The 17,661-nt window shown below is 40.5% G+C and overlaps 1 long non-coding RNA gene across 1 annotated transcript; it reads left to right on the top strand.

The window, feature by feature from the left end:
- The first annotated feature begins 2,625 nt into the window (after positions 1-2,625).
- On the top strand, positions 2,626-4,404 carry LOC128795604 (uncharacterized). The gene is made up of 3 exons (XR_008433596.1): positions 2,626-2,709; positions 3,009-3,266; positions 4,316-4,404. It is a non-coding gene; the product is annotated as an uncharacterized LOC128795604 (long non-coding RNA).
- Positions 4,405-17,661: the final 13,257 nt, after the last annotated feature.

Genomic DNA, 17,661 nt, shown 5'->3' with positions numbered 1-17,661 from the left:
GCTTATAAATTAAACAGCTGCCAGGAATGTTCCCAGACAATAAAATGTTATTGTCTGTGTCATAAAATTGTAAAAATATTTCTTGGCATGACTTTGGCCTCAGCCAATTAGTACTTTTCCCGAACAGTTGCATGGGCCAGGGACCATCCCTAGTAGGCAGACAGTGTGTGGCTGTCCTGTTTTAAAAGGTGAAATACTTTAACAGCATGCCTGGATGCCATTGCCATGCATGTCGGTCTCAGCAAGAGACACTGACCTTGGTCCAGTTATTTAGAAGTAAAAACAGAGCCATGAGAGCCAGGGTGCCAGGCCAGATTATCTGTCCCAACATATTGTTCATTTTTCCTTCTACATAAACACATTGTTACATTATGAGATCCAATGGAATACAGATATATGGAGTATACCATGGAAAATACCAGTTTTTCAAGGGGTGTGGAACTTTAACTCTCATGACACAGGAAATCACTGCAGGGTAATCTGTTTTAATGTAGGCAATTTTTTTTGTGAGGGGAAAAAAGGGAGGCAAGACCAATTTGTATAAACAGGTCACACCCATTTCCAGTGTGATTTGGACTCCATAAAGACTTTCCAACCCAATTTTATTTCATTATACAGTTTTGAGGTAAACATTTGCCTGAGAGTAGGTAAGATGTGGGCAACTACCTGCCTACATGCAACAAAACCAGTGATATTCAAGGGTATGGAGATGTTCTTCTACATGAAACCCTCGGATGAATGAAAGTAAAATAAATTTTACACAATGAGGAAAATGCTGGGTTAAGAAAATGTAGCAAGAGGGTGAAACCACATTTGAAATGGGAGGTTTTCAGTATCGTTTCTCTTCAGAGCAAAACAGCAAAAAGCAAAGTGGTGCAAAGTAATGCCCCAGGGCATTACCTACTGGTGCAAAGTAATGCCCCAGGGTAGCAAGGGAAGAGGACAGACAGAGTTCCTATCTCCCACACAAAAGCTCATTATTCTTACCAGTTCTGACATTCATTATATGGAACACACAAAGCTTACATCTTCTTTCTTCTTAGCAAGTCCAAAGGACTTCCTTAAGGATCTTTTCCAACCCAAATGAATCCTTGAGTCTATGAATTCACCTAATAGACAATGAGAAGAAAGCCACATGTTCTTCCTCAGAAGGTCTGTTCAGTAACTCTAAGACATTTTCTTGAAAACCATGCCTTATCTTCACCACTTCTGTGTGCTCAATTATTCTCATCCCTTAATGAGAGATAAGTCATTCTCATCCTGTTATGTCTTCTTTCTTCTGACCTTACATTCTTTCTTAATTTGCCTTCCAAATGAAAACCTGCCCTTGAAACAGCCCTTCAAGTTAACTTCCATTATTGGTGTCCACCATAACAGGCATCCTCTTCTCTTTGCTCCCTTAGAATTGTTCCCAGCATCTGTGCTCTCAAGATTGCTTTCCCTTCATGTCTTCACTTGAGCAGAATTTTTTCACAGCTACTATCCACTCCTCAGGCTCACAGTCCCCTTCACCCATGCTTTTTGTCAGTCCTTGCTGTTCTCTTTGCTGTGCCTGTCCTCAGAAGTTGTCCTTCCTCCTGTTTTCCTCATCACTGACCCATCAGAGTCTCCACTATGCCTGCAGTTCCCCATGTTTCCCTCCTTCACTGACAAGTTCATGTTTCTCAACAGACCTCTACCTGAAAACAGATGCAGTTTTGGAACATCTCATCAGGCTCATCTGCACTTTCTGGTGCCTGAGACAATAATGACCAAATACCAAGATGATGCTGGGCTGCAGGTGGGCACAAGCAGCTGCTATCAAAGCACTGTGGGGTCATCATAACAAAAAGTCATAACAAAATATGGAATGGGCAGCAAATGTTCCTGGCTGGACTGTCAGCAGCAGCCTCTTTTCCTGGTTCTGTGTTTCACCTGGTGCAAACAATCAATGGGGCTTAACAAGTAAGGCCATTATTACATGCCCTTTTCTGTCCTTATCTTTCAGATGTTATGGGCAGAAAGAAAACAAATTATAAGGTGTGACTCAGGCTTTGTTTACTCTCTGCTGTCCAGATCAGACCTAGAAATTTGCAAGTGCATTAAAATCTTTCCTTCTTCCTTTTGCTTTTCCGACCCAGCCAAGGGACAGACTGTGTGAGAACTGAGACATTTGCAGGAGGCATTCATGAGTTATTTTTACTTTCAGTCATGTCTTGTATTGGAGACATACCACAGGCATATGTAGAAATGAGAACCTTTGCCAAAAGAATTTCATTCTTGGGAAAAAGATACATCTAACCTCCTGTGCAAACAGGCCTACTAATTTTTCAATTACTGTTTCTAAGCACATGAAATTTAGAATATTTTTTTAAAGATATCTATTGCTTGAAATTCGAGTTTATCCTGCTGTTCCAACTAAAAAGCCTGTAAATGTCACACACTTGTCTGAAGCCCATGCAGGTCTCTGTGACCTCATGCTCACTTCTCTGGTTTGATAGGTACCTCACCCACTGCAGTGCAGCATCAGAGCCTGTGTCAGGCTACACACCCCAGTGTGCCCATTGTAACAGGTCAGTCCAACTTCCTATGATCCATCACCCAGCTGAGCCCGGCATGTGTGGCCACACTGCAGGAGGGAGATCTCCCCTGAGGAAGGGTGTCGCTGAGGGAGGCCCTATGCCCAAAGAATTCCACAGTGAAGTCAGTCTCCAGCTGCTGTCTTACCAGGTAACTGGACTTGCCAGGCATGTATCTGGCACACAGTAGCAGGTGGAGTATGAAGAACTTCGAAGTTCTGAAGTTAATTATCTCCAGACTGGAGACTACAAGGTGCTACTGTCTCAGGGCTGAACTACAAAATAGACTTCTCCATTAGCATCAAAGAGACAATCTGCTAGCAGTATCCCACTGCGATCATCTGCTGCTATCAATCAAATGGTGTTGGTTCAAATCACAATTGATAGTCCTCCATCAGTAATTTACTACAGAACACTATTTTTAATTTAAATTATCCCTTTTGTCCCCAGAGAAATAAAAGACATCTTCCCCCTGGAGTTCCTCAGTTGTTAGCCTACAATAAGGGATTTCCTGCCTTTGCCAAGACCAGCCTGAGCTTTTCTGAAAGCACTGAGCCACAGCTGGAACTTGCCTGGTCTACATGGTGCAAAGTCCTTGGGTTTTGGACAAAGGAAGCTCTGCACATTATCAGAGCAGCTGATACAGTCTCTGGTATTTATTTATGACAAAGAAAAGGAGCAGTCTTATGAACGGCTGAAGGATAACAGGTAACAGCAACTTATCCTGTGAATATTAGAGCATTAATAGCTGTGCTGCATTTTTCTAGTCTGCATCCTGGGGCACTCGTTAGTAAGGCTGTGGAAAGAAAAGACACCTTCCTATTATCCCAACTGGTATGCTTACACAGATTTTTAGGTATCAAAGCCTTTTCATAAAATGAAACACAGGAGAAGAAAAGCGGTGAATTATAAAGGCCCCAACAACCAAGCAAATTGAGATCACTTGGCCACACATTCAAATCAAAAAGTGCCACAATGAAGAAATTTTGGTTGTGCACCCTTATATGATAGCTGTGAGCAAGGACTTTGAGATGGTCTTTCACTGCAGGATCACCTGCTGTTTTCCCTGCATAACCCTGCTCATCCAAATCAGACAAGGAAAATCCCCCTTAGTTCAACTTATTTCTGGCATATTAAAGCTTTTCAGTGTTTCACTTTTCCACTTCACATTACATTAATGCACTTCTTTTGAACATTAGGGAGACTCCCCACCTCTACTTTCATAGCATTGTCACTCCAGATTTGAGGAACACCAAGGCCCCCACCACCTGAAACATCTTTAAAATGTAACCTAAAGTTTAATTTACTGTTTCTGTCCAAGATCCTGGAAAATTGCACTTCAGCTGCAGTCACACCTCAGTGGGAATGCCAGCTTCAATCCATTTCAGAGAAGGCTTTGGAAACATTTCCCAGCCTCAAAACTGCTTCGCCAGCTGTTTACTCCCTCCTGGAAAGCCACAACCACCTCTCACCTGTCTCATGGTCTCTTGGACACCTCCACTGCTTTTCACAGGGGGACTGGGAATTTTGTTCTGGTTACTTGGTCACTTGTGCAGTTCTGTTGCTGCTCATGAAGGGTTTTGATTGTCAGCCTTCTCAGTCCTGTTTTTGCATAAGGATTTGTATGTTTGGGAGTATAGTTCCTGAAGTTATTTAAACATCTATTCTTTGGCCCCATGCTGTTTAATAGCTTTAAATATGTTGCTTTTGGTGTGTTGTTTTCAATTGCTGCATTTTCTTGTGTCATTTCTCTGTAGCTGCAGCTCAGCTAATCCACCTCATACCAACACTGCAACCTCAGTGACAGAGCGTGGCCTGGGATCTCTCTCAGCAAAGACCTTGCAGAGGTCAGACACGAGTTACAGCTGAGCATCAACAAAAGACAGATTGCCATTCTGAGTCCCTGTAAATACTCATTGTGATCATATATTATCACCCACTCTATCCTTCCAAGGACGTGAATACATTTTCAAGCATTTATCAATTAAGCTTCAAAATATCTCATTGAGGTACTGAAAATTAGGTGATAAAGGGATCAATTTACCTAACACTGATATGCACCTACTTCAGAAATTAAATGGCACATCACAGCTATTCAACAATGCACATTTAAATCCCTGAATGATGGACTACAGCCACAAATGAGGAAATTAAGTCCTGCACTGCAGCACTGTCTGGTTCATTTAGTAACAGACTCAGCCAGGAGTTCCTGAAAATGAATTCTCTTGGGTGAGGAAAAACTCCACTAAATAGGATTGTAAAATACATGTGAGAAATAGCCTTATCTCTGCCAGTCTTATCTCTGGTGTAGATGACTAGACCCCAAATCTACCCATCAATTGGTTACCTAAAGTCTCCTTTATGAAGATTGCCTTCGTCGGTCAATATTAAGACTGCAACTATGAAAAAATGTGCTACCTTAGACAGCTGTTCCTGCTGTCCTGCTAGTTCCTGCTTTGATTGCATCCAGCAGTACAATAAATTTCAACCAAAAAACAGAGGTACACACTAGATACAGGGAGGTATATATATATTGTGTATGGAGGTTTTTCCACATACACATTCTGATATATATACTATAAATATGCATATGTATGTACATATTATATATTATATATTGTATATTATATAGATATATAGATATACAGATATATATATAAATTATTTGGTATATATTTGCTTCCCAGAGAAAGTATATTTATGTGCTGTACACTGAATGAAGTACTCAAGTGTTTGAATTTGGCATTATTGATGAGATTTCTTGAGGTTGCCTGATATCAAGAAAAAAAGTGGCAAGAGATGGCAATTAATTTTCTTTATGGAGCAAGATGCAAAATCTTACTGGTTTTAAACTTTAAAATGTCATTAGGAGCAGAAAGTACTCTTCAGAAAATATCAAAATTGAAGAGTCTGGAAACCAGACTTGTTGCAGTAACAAGGCATTCTAAGGTTCAAGTTTCACATTGTTTCCAGAAAAAATAACACACCTTCTACAGAAGCTGTGAGCTTCAAGGTCTTTTCAGAACTTTCAAGCTCTGTGCAGAAAGCAGAATGACCATACATTTATGATGGCCCTCCACAGAAAGGCCATGCTACATTTGTAAACCTGAGAAACCAAGGGTGCCCAAGTGAGTATTTAGATAAGTTGAAGAAAAAGTTGGACACCTTTCTATCTGATTTCTGTCAGAAATCCTTTTCCTGGCTCATTGGTAGCTCCTTACATGGAATTTCTGAGATATATTTCTGTTTCAAAGAATTGACAACTTCTGGTGCAAGCATGTCTCATTGAAAAATTTCCAACTGATTTCCTAGTTTCTTCTTGACAAATATGATAATATGGAAATTTCTTGTTTTCAAACCTTGATCATCTTAGCACTAGAGTAAATCAGGAGTAATATTATTGGAGTCTTTAATTTTAAGTTGGCAGAAAATTGTTATAGGGAAACTCAGCTCTACTCTCCCTTTAGACTCCTGGCTGAATGTCTGTGAGATATTGCTTCTATCATTTAGAAATATTGGTAAATATGGTTTTTGAAAAAGAATAATGTAGAAATTAGTTTACATGTTTGGTGACCTTGGAGTCTGATTACAGCAATTTTTTCTTGATTCTCTGCTAATTTATCAGCAGGTTCTTTTTTATACATAATGCAACTGCTACCACAGATTTCTGGCATGGTCTTGGCCAGCATACTGCTTTATAAATGCATCTTGGTGACACTGAGGCTACAAAAGCCATTTTAATTGCACATGTGGCCAGCCACCTCCCTAAGCATCTTCCCAACTTCACTGTATTTATCCTAATACACTGAACACCAGAAAAAGAACCTCTATTGTTTCTATTTCTCAGGAGGGAGAAGAAAAATATCTTCTTTCTTCGTTGATCCATCACTCAGCTGCTGCTGCCTGCGATCAGTCTATTGACTGCTGAGCAGTGAAGAGCTCTTGCTTGGCACTGGGAAGGCTTCTTTGTTTTGTGTTAGCGAAATGCTCAGTGAAGCAGAGGCTGGCTCCTCAGCCCAGCACTTGCACTGTGCACGTGGGGTTTGGAAAGCCCAGGTGTTTGGCTTCTGGCAGCAGAACGTGGGGCGGCTCTCCCATGAGCTTGCAACTTCAAGCTCCTGGAGGAGAGAACTAGAGCACCATAACTCAGTGACTTGGGCATTCATCTTGGAGGCCAGATCAAACCTCCAGCCAGAACTAGAAAGAACAATGGCTCCTAAGTGTATTCATTAGTCAACAAGCTACTGGCTGATTTTTGGTAAAGCAAAAAATTATATTCATCATTGACAGGAAGTTCTACATTTAGTCTCAAAGTTCAGTCCTCTCAACACTTTAAAAAATTAATAATTTTTTAGAAAATTAAAAAAAAATGTTATATTTTTTTAAATTTTAGAAAGAAAAAAAACCCAGGTTTTTTTTGTCAGTCATGAATTTCCCATCTGTATCATCTCCAGTCAACACACACATCCTTACATCCAAGAGGGGTGAGGTCTGAACAATCCTTTCCCAAAAAACAAGTATAATCATAGAATCATTTAGGTTGGAAAATATCTTTAAGATCATCAACTACATTTCTCAGGCTCTCTTTTATTTTCTTATGTGGTAGAAGTTTTTAGATTTCTTTTGGCTATAGGATAAGCTTTTACACTAAACACCTTGAATGGATAGGCCTATAACAGTCTGGTCACTGTGCAGAATATCATGGTGGAAAAGTGGATGTAGAAGAAATAGGTTCCTTTGGTCCTGTGTGTAAAACTTACCCAGTATGTATATGTGCAATAAGGCTGCTAACAATTTACCCATCTTTGGTCTTTGTATTCCAATTTAAAATTTCTTATTGACTGATGCCAAATCCTGGCGATAAGATTTTCTCTTGCTTTTCATTTTTCACTGTGAATAGCTGATAATCTGGTGCTTTACAGAAACCTGTCTGGGTCCCTAACCTTGGACAGCTTTTGTGCTCCACTGTCAATTCCTCTGAGTGCTATAGCTGCTATGCATGAATGCTGTAATTTTATAGCATGACCTGTAGAGAGAAATAGAGGCAACTGGAAACTATTAGACCATGAACTTCATTTTCTGAGGACCTACAGCTCCTGTTAAAGTTGTGCATGTTGGCAATTTCTGAAAATCAGAGCTCTTCCCCCACCTTTTTATAAGAAATTTTGACAAAAGCCTCTGGGGTTGGAGTATTGTTTCAGGAAGGCTGAGAGTTAATAAACCTTGTCAACTCTGCCTCATTCTTCTAATTGCTTTTTACAGTGTGTTTTGGTTTAGTTTTTAATCTCAATGGTTCTCTCCTCTCTCTCTCTCTCTCTCTCTCTCTCTCTCTCTCTGTCTGCCTGTATTTTTAGCTTTATGACTGAAAGCCCTTGTTGAGAAATACATACACATGCATCACTTGCAGAAAAGTGAAATGTGTTTCTGCCACTATTTTTTCAGTTCACAGTACATATTACTTTTTTTTCTTGGAAAGCTTTACTATAAAACATTACCCTGTCTTCATAAGTGGAAACCAAAGCTTATTTGCTATGGATACACAAATGTTTTCAAAAGCAGATTCTTTCTTCTAATAAAGAACGGATGCACCCAACTTTGTCTAACTGCTGAATCTAAGGATGCAGCCACTATGAGTCCTGACAAGTTGTAGGATGGCATCCTGTATTTTAGAAAGTCCACTAGCAGAAATCAATATAGATGCAATAAATCCAGTCATGTTACTTATCATTAGATGTACATCACGAGTCCATGTTCTCAATCCCCTTCTTTAAACCTGGGAAATCTTCCTTCTATTAATCAAGTTAATGATGTAAGAAAGTAATATATATGTATACATAATTTAGTTGAGATCAGTTTCAGCTGGGTTATATCAATAAAAGCCATAAATACAGCACTTGTAAATAATAGGACTGCACTTACAGGCAGCAATGCACATGCTGCCATAATAGATTCTGTAAATCAAAAATATTACAGAGAAATACATGTAAACAACTGATTTAATACAAAGTAGTAAAATCAATGAAAACTAGATGATTTCTTGATTGTGTAATTCATTTATGAATGTGTCAGGTCATTGTGAGTGCTTGAGCTCCAGGACAGCTCAGTGGAATTGATTGTGGTGCCTATAGAAAAGGTTTGTTTCTTCATCTCTGGCTGCAGCAGATTTTGTTTCACTCTTTGGTCCGGCCTTTGGCAAGCCGGCTAAAGTAACAACTAAGTAACAACTGCAAATGTGTGCAATATTGGTGCTACTTTTGGATATCTATAATCAAACCCACGATTTTAGATTGAATATCAAATGAGTTAATCAGTTTAATATACATGCTGCAAATCTGTACCCTGTCAGGCCATTTGGTCCTGCCTGAGTGAGTTTAGTGACTGCTCATAAACACCATGTTATGTGACAAGATGAGCTTTGCTTGCTGCCTTTATTCCAGAGCCACCATGCAGTTGGAATAAAAAGGTCATACTAAAGTAAAAGGGTCGGGCTAAATGTAACTGTAAATTACCCTTTCCCTGAACAGGCTTAAACCTGTTAGAAGTTTCCCTAGATGCGTGTTCTTCTGGTGCCACTGAAAATCAAGCTCTTAATCTGTCTCTGAAAAAAAACAGCTGTTGATCTTCTACTCAGCTGAATAACTAGTTCATACAGATGTTGAGATGTGAAAGACAAAAGTCTGAGCGGCAAAGTCAGCACAAGGTGGGTGGAAAATATAGGGAGAACCAAGGGCAACTGTGGAGAAGTTGTGGAGTGGTTTGCTAGAGCATGAAGCAAAAAAATAGTCTATCTTTTCATGTTCACTGTTGAACGTACTCACAGACATTAAAAGATCTGATGGCTGCAATCTGGACTAACCTTTTATCTCTGAGGAGTGATCTAATAACTCACTCTGGACTGTAACAGTTATGAGTTATCACTTCTCTCGCTCGCAAAGATGAATGCAAACGTCTCCACAGCTCTCAGCCATTGTGCATGCTGCAATTCTCTGTGTGTGAATAAATAAGCTATGCTATTAAATTAATAATAAAATTTGGCTTCACTTAAGTTACAGCAGGGGATGTAGTTTTCTTTTTCTCTCTTTATTAGTAAATGAGAATTTGTAGCCACATGAATGTTAATCACAAGCCACTAAGTGCCAGCTCACATCCTCTCTGTATGCTGATGCAAATGAGCTAATAGGAAACTGTATATTTTAGATAATAACTTTTTTGAGAAAAGTAAAAGCCTATACTTCATACAGGAAAGCAAACTAAATCCTGATTGTTCTTCTGCAGCAAATAGGCAGCAGAAGTTTTTCCCTGTAAAAAAATTAAATGGTTAAACCATTTAAACCATTAAATGGTTAAACTATTTAAAATACATTTTTAGTACTGTACCAGTAAACTCCACAAAAGTGGTCATGATACCATTTAATGACTGATTTGATGTGTAACATTTGTTCATTAGCACACTCAGAGTTTGCCTGGGATCATTAAATAACTGTATTATTATTAGATGTTGCTAACAACCATTCTTTCCTGCATTATTTGATAATATATACCTTCTGTGTATCTCATATGCAGCTAAGCATAAATGCAAGACTGAATGGAAAACAGATCACCAAATTCTATCAATTTTTCCCACTTCACAGATCAAATTTCACTGCTGTAATAATTCTGATGCATACTGTAATTAGGAAAGACAAGTCTTTCTATATTTAAAACAAATATCTGTTCCTAGAGTTGAAATGAGTGATTATATTCCAAATACATGGCTGGTGAAGTAGTCCTTTATCCCACACTAGCACAATTCCACTCTTACCCTCACCCCAAAATACTTCATTAAAGAGGCAAAAAATGAACTGGTTTGGGTTTTAGCCAAAATGTCTGTCCTCTCAAACACTTTTCTTCATCAGGCATGTTCTTCTTGAGTAGAAATTAATTCAGCTCCAATTTTCCCCTCAGTCAAAGAGGCAAAATGAGGTAACACAAGTAAGCACTTCTTTGTGGGGAGGGCAAGGGAGGCTGGCAATGGAGATCCTGCGGCAGTGAGAGGCTGGCTGAGGCTGTGGGAATATCTCTGGGAGCTCAAGTGACTTCTGTAACTGCTCCTTACAGGAGTCCAACCAGCTCCTCTCCTCAGCCTCATCCCCCAGCTGCTTCTGCATGTCAGGAAAAAGTCCCTCTCACAGTAAGGGAGGACTTTTCTGAGCTGTCATGGTTTAACCCCAGCCAATAACTAAGCATCACAGGGCCCCTTGCACACTACCCCCCAGCAGAATGGGGGGAGAGAACTGGAAGGGTAAGAATGAGAAAACCCATAGGTCGAGTTATGAAACATATAATAATAATAATAATAATAATAATAATAATAATAATAATAATAATAATAATAATAATAATAATAATGGAAAACAACAAAGAGAGGCAATAAAAGTCCAGAAGGACAAGTGATGAAAATGAGAACTATTGCTCACAATTGATCAACCAATGCTCAGTGAGTCCCTGAGAAGCAGTCCCCTCTGGCCAACTGTTTTGGGGTACTGTTTTGGCTAACAGTCAAAACTCCCATGCCTCCCATGCAAAACCAGGGCACCAACATTCCCCCTGGTTTTATAGCTAAGCATGACATGATAAGATATCCAATATCCCTTTAATCAGTTGGGGTCAGCTTTTCTGGCTGTGTTGCTTTCCAACTTCTTGAGCACCTCCAGCCTCCTTGCTGGGGTGAGACACAGGAAAGGCCTTGACCCTGTAAGCACTGCTGAACAATAACTTAAACATCCCTGTGTTGCCAATACTGTGTTCAGCAAAAATCCAAAACACAGCCCCATATCAGCCACTGTGAAGAAAATAAAAGCACCCCAGCCAAAACACAGTATACCAAGCACACCTGGGAAAGCAAAAGCAAAGAGGAGGCTCCTTTTGAGGGATCTTGTTTAATTCCTTATTTTATTTTATTTTATTTTATTTTATTTTATTTTATTTTATTTTATTTTATTTTATTTTTAATCAGTTTACGCCTTTTTGAGGAACAGGCTCTGTTTTACAAACTACTTATACTGGAAGAAGCCTGGCTGGTTCATCTCTGCATTTTTTTCCCCAAGGCCATGTTACTGCACAGTTCTCCCACAGGGTTTAGTTGTGCAGTTTGTTCCAGTTTCAGAGAGATGACTGATTCTGGTGAAGGTACTGGTGCATAAAATTGGAGTGCCAGGAGGACCAGTAACATCTCTAGGATGAGAATGGACTTTAAAAGTGTAATCAGAATGATTCTATCACTTAGCAGACAACTTCCTGCAATTCCTCTACTCAATTTTTCACAAGTATCAGGCCATGAACCTTGAAACAGTCTCGTAACAAAGACTAGTAATAGGAGTTTTAGCTGCTTAAGCATTAATATTACAACAGGCATAAGAAATAAACTTAAATGTCCACAGAGTTTGAGTATTTATAGTCTAAAGCTGCAAAACATAATCTGTCTTAAATGCATATGCTTTTAAGCTATCCCCATTCAACCCAGTAGCAAAACCTTCTCTGATGTCAGTGGTAAAGGATCAGGATCTGTGTTACAGATGTAGGTGTAGCACGTAGCACACCTTTAGGATTGTTAAAAATGGTATGTAGACGCTGTAGTGTAGCTTGTCAAAAGAAGAGAGCCTGTGGCTCTACTCCTGTACATCTTAAGCCAGCTCAAGGTTTTTCAGAGTTTTGATGTTATGATGTGTAGGAAAACTGGGGAGGAAGTTGGGATTAGGCTGCTGCTTCCGTGAGAGATGAGGATGGGACAATGTCTTGGAGAGCTGGACCAGGACTAACCTGGTGTTGATCCCATCCTGGGTGTGGGGAGAATGGGTTTCTGTGATGAGCTACCCTGTGTCCACCAAGACCCTTGGCAGTCACAGCAGGGCAAGCCTATTTTCTAATGCAGCAATGACCAGTCTCACCAAGGGTATTTGGCTGTTCTGGGCAATTGCCTGCTCTGCCTACTCTACAAGCTGACTCTGTGTCTGCCTGGATTCTGTCGAGACTGCTTTCATTCCCATAGTGTAATCTATTTAAAGCTTTGGGGATTTGATTGTCATATTTTTTCCAGAAGCTTTTTGATGCACAGCTGCAGTTACACTTCTGCATGTGTCAGACTTTCCAAACATGTAAGGAGAAGTTACACAAAGAACAACCCCATGGAAGAAATGCATCCCTTAATAAGAAACCCAGGAACAAAGTGGAGCCTATTTCCCCATGGTGTCAGATCTCATGGTCAAGTTCCTCAGCATATGATAAGGTGCCACTCGAAGATGTCTCTTCAATGTAAGGAGCCTTTTTTTTTCTATCAGGTGTTTCTGCCTTGCTGAATTCTTGTGACAAACAAAAGGTGAAGTTATCTTGCAACTTTCCCCTCTGTGGGGATGCTAATAGGATCGTTCTTCTCCCAGCCACCTGTTTTCATGTAACTTGTGGGAGCTTAATATCTTTGACAGCAATTTCCAGTCGATTTGACGGCCCAGTGGTTTCAGAAAGTACGGTGGAGAGGGACACAGAGCACACATTTAGGGGAGTGCATAACCTCTGCTGCCACGGGGAGCCAAGCAAAGCTATGTTCTTACAGTAACAACAGTACTATTCACCAGAACAAAAATATAAAAGCTCATATAAAGCAGAATGAAACAAACATGCAGAACACCATGCAACACCAACAAAACCTTTCTCTTCTTCTTACAGAACTGCTCTGAATTGGCGCTGCAGTTTTTTAATCGAGGGAAAATTTTAGGGCTCATGAAATAGTTTTAATTGGCATGTTTTCATTCCTCTTCCAATTTGCACCTTCGTGGAATGGCTATTTTCTTATTTTTTTTATTTATTAAGGGGAAAGTGAAGATTGTGTTGGCAACATGTTAACCAGTTAAAACTAGGGTTTGAAACTCCCTAAACACCAAGGATCTTTTCAGCAGCCAAAACCTGAAGGGGAGGGAATTTTTCCATTGAAAGAATTTTTAAAATTAATATTCTTTTTATTATAAAGCAAAATATTTGTAAGAAAATGAGAGCACTTTCACAAATATATAAAATAATTCCCTCTCAATTCTAACTTCAATATTGATTTAAAGGAGTGTGAAGGCTAAACCTGGGCAGGTTTTAAAATGGCCTCGAATGCAATGTAGGATTTTTTAGAATGTATCAGCCAGGCTGGAATGCAGAATGCAGTAAGGCGCTGTTCAGAGACAGGGAGTTTGCAGGACTGTAATGTGGGACATCTTGAGTGGGTGGTGTGGAAGAGACCAAGGCTGAGTTTCATGGTGTGCTTTTCCAATTTGAAAACACCAAGCAGCTCTTGCATGCCTTGTTGTGTTCTCAGCACTGGGTGCACAAGGCTCCAGCTCAACGGGGCTGCAGGTTTGGTAGTAGGCTATGCTGTTGTACCATTGCTTCAAACATACAAATCACTGCTAGCTGCATGATTGGACTGGAAGCAACACAGTTAATGGATTAAATGCTTAACTGTGCTCTCCTCTTTGACCAGATACTGTATTTTATCTTTACTGCACTGTGCCATGCTAGCAACAGCGTTTCTATTAAGTTAATTTGGCTGTGAGTGGCTTTCATTCATTCTTGCGCAGTTTGGCCAATATCTCCATGGACTGGTCTCTCATTAATCTTGTCCAATATATCCTAATATCAGTGCATACCAAGTTCTTATAAACTACTGACATATATTTGTCAGCAGATTTGAGTATTTTCTGTGCATATCGGCAAAACTTGGATCTTCTTGAGGTTATATTCATGTTTCACAATTAGAATGTAAAAAAAAAAAAAAACCTGTAAAGATGAAAACTGCAATTGGATACCTCTTATAAGAAAGAAAAAGTAGCTGAAATATATTATGACCTTCGGTATTTAAACTGCAGATTAAGTAAATTTCCCAGCATATGCATGAAATCATCTCTACTAATAACAAGAATGCACTTCTTCAAAATGTAAATTCCACTGCTGATCTGCAGGGGCATAGCATAAAACAAGGGAGAGAAAATAATTATGTGAATAGAATCAAAGGATCACTAAGACTGCAAAAGCCTTTGCCTGAGCACCACCAAGTCAATTAACCATAGCACTAAGAACTGCATTCAGTTGAATAGTTCTCTTTTTTTATAAAAAATATCATATACTGATCTAGAATGCAGTAGGAGTCCCTGCACAATTTGTGGTCAACATTAGTTTTTTCTGGACAAGGCTCATGCCCAGCGGTGGTGAACATGGGTTCTCCCTCACAGAATGAGCAGTGCTGGCTGCAGATCAGCAAGCCCATCCAGCTCATTTCACTCAAAGAAAGATGACAACAGTACTAGACTGGGTCAGCCACTGCCTTTTCTAGCTAAGCCTTGCAAAACTTCACTGGCAGAGATTCAACAACATTTACTGCTATTGTGCTCCTTTCCTCTAGTTTACTAGTGAAGACCTTTTTCTTATATTATCCTAATTCAATCCTCCCGTCCACAATCTGTTACTACCACCTCTTGTTATACTATCTACTGAAAGAAGTTTGGGTCAGACATCTTTGCACCTTCTCTTCAAATACATATAGGCTCCCATCATATTTCTCCTTACCATCTTCTTCACCAGATTTTGCACTAGTTCCTTCCGCCTCCCCTTGCAGTGCATGTGTCTATGGCTTCTACTCATCAAGGCAGCTCTCTGCAAGACCATCTCCAGCTTCTCCCCTGTGTGTTGGCATCACACTCAGTACAGTGGGCTCCCACGAGATTTCTTATATTTATATGTATAAACGGGAAAGGTTTTACCTTCTATTGTTGCTTCATATACACATTAAACAAATTGTAATTCATGTCACCAACAAGAATAACACTGTGAGGGAAAAGAGTGCTAAGAGTATGAAGAATATAACAGATTCTTGTCCCATTTCAAATAGACTTAAATATGTGTAAATGTCCAAGTATTCAGTACTGTTGGAGTCTGCTTCATTGACTTGGGAGACAACTAACCACAGTCTGTAAAGTACTGTCTAGGTTTGTTTCTGAGCACTGAACAGCAATGATCTGTACTCTTGAACATTAGGATACCACCTCACATGCTTTTGCCCCATTTCCAGTTCCCTCAAACAATTCCCAGACATGGTTTGGGAATTGGAATTTACCAGGAGATATTCCTAACTGGTGATCTGTTGTCACTACACCCTAGAGGTGGAGAAAATTTAGTAGCATAAATCTGTGACATCAAGTAGCCCAAGCATATTCAGAGCTTAGGCACAATCATGGTGTGATTAACTTACTAGTACAGCCATACATACCTGCCCCATACTCAAGTACCATATTCATACAACCACACTAATTGAGAAATAAATCATTGTTCTTTCACGACTGAAAAAAAATAAGGCCCATGTTACTTGGTGCGGTGTGGGTTTTCACTCTCCCCGGCTGCCCGCAGCTCTTGGGAGCCCAGCTGTGGCGTAGCTTCCACGTGCTGCCGGGGTTTGCTGCTGCGGGTTCCCGGACACGGCTCCGTGTCTCGGGCGCGTGGGCTGGCCAGCCTCTGTTACCGTGCGCTAGGGGTCCGGCAAAGAAGTAAGGAATTTGTCCATTTGCTCCGTGCTTGGCAGGACGGTTTATTGGTCACGTGGCGCGGTTCGATGGAAAGACGCGACCGCTCCCAGCACTCGCATGGGAGAAAATGGCGCCTGGCTGCCAGCAGGATAGGGTTTTATGGAGGGGTGGGGCGAGAGGATCCACGGCCTGCCGGCCAATAGGGGCGGCTGCCGTGGCGGTGACGCCAGCAACAGCGACCAACCAGAGAACCCCGCAGGGGCGGGCACCGAGCCGCGGGCTGAGCGGGATCGTGTGGCTTGGGGTGGCCAGCACGGGGTTTCCCAGGGCCGGACGGCAGGGTGCTTACAGGAGCGGCACAGGGGTGAGAATCCGGCAGCGGGCAGCATGGGGCCAGAAACCGCGGGGGGGGACAACACGGGGGAAACGCGGGATTACAGAACTTGACTTATTTTAACATAAATTAAAAACCCTAATCTAAACCCAAACTCCGGGATGCAACAACTTGGATCAATAAACTTATGCCAAGAAAATAAAACCCAATTAAGATGCAGCAGAAATCTTACCAGTTTCCATAAATCTTTACTCCTACTGGCATAATAGTAAATAAGGGCTTCTGTGATTTAGAAATAGGCAAATGTGCTGCTCTTTACAGAATGTATTTAATGTATTTTTATGTCAGCTCATCTCTTTCATCAGCCCTTCCTCCTAAAAAAAAAAAAAAAAAAAAAAAAAAAAGGACCAAAATAAAAAAAACTTGTCTGGAAAATTTTGAGCTATTTATGGTCTTTGAGCACCAAAGCTCTCTCCATCATACTCATTCCATGGTTCCCTCCATCCTGCTTCCCCCATCATCACACCTTGTCCCCTTGTCCACAGCTCTGCTGCCAAGGGCAGATAGCCTCTGAAATCTCTCTTTTGTTTCCTTCTTTGTGCCAACCATGGCACCCTCACTGCTTCCACAATGGCGTATTTTGAAAGGCTGTGAAGGGGGTTGCTCCATCCTGCCTGAACTCTGACCATCCAGACTGGAAATGGACCAACTATGCATCAAGTGTCACTGTAACTATGCAGGGGTTGCACAACTCAGCCTCCTGCTGCAACAGTGACAGCAATGAGCTTTTTAGGTTCCATTATAAATTTCTGTGAGCATATACAGACAGCTCCCAAACTATTCCTCCTCACTGAATTTTCATCTGTCTTTTCTTCTGCTCTTTTTTCACACTTTCTTTCTTTCAAAGCATTTTTTCAAAAATACATAATAATGTGGATGACATATTGACATTTTCTAAAGGTTTATGACTCAGACAAAATTTCTGCAGTCACTGCTTCTTGTCTTGACATAGTCATAAGAAATAGCTCAGTTCCTGAAAGGTGAAGAGGCATGGTGGTGTTAGCATCCAAGAAGGAATCACAGAGGCAGGTGCACAGATGGAAGAAAACACCACCCTTAATACAATCCAGCGACAGCAGTCCAAGAAAAAAAAAATCTACAGAATTGATTCTGTCTGTGGTATGGACTGAGAGGAGTTCAGAACTCTCTCCTGCAGACTGATTTTCCTCATCAC

Source organism: Vidua chalybeata, chromosome 1 (assembly GCF_026979565.1).
Source record: "Vidua chalybeata isolate OUT-0048 chromosome 1, bVidCha1 merged haplotype, whole genome shotgun sequence".
NCBI classification, from domain to species: domain Eukaryota; kingdom Metazoa; phylum Chordata; class Aves; order Passeriformes; family Viduidae; genus Vidua; species Vidua chalybeata.
The sequence above is the reverse complement of the archived record's forward strand: the minus strand, read 5'-3'. Positions and strand labels throughout refer to the sequence as shown.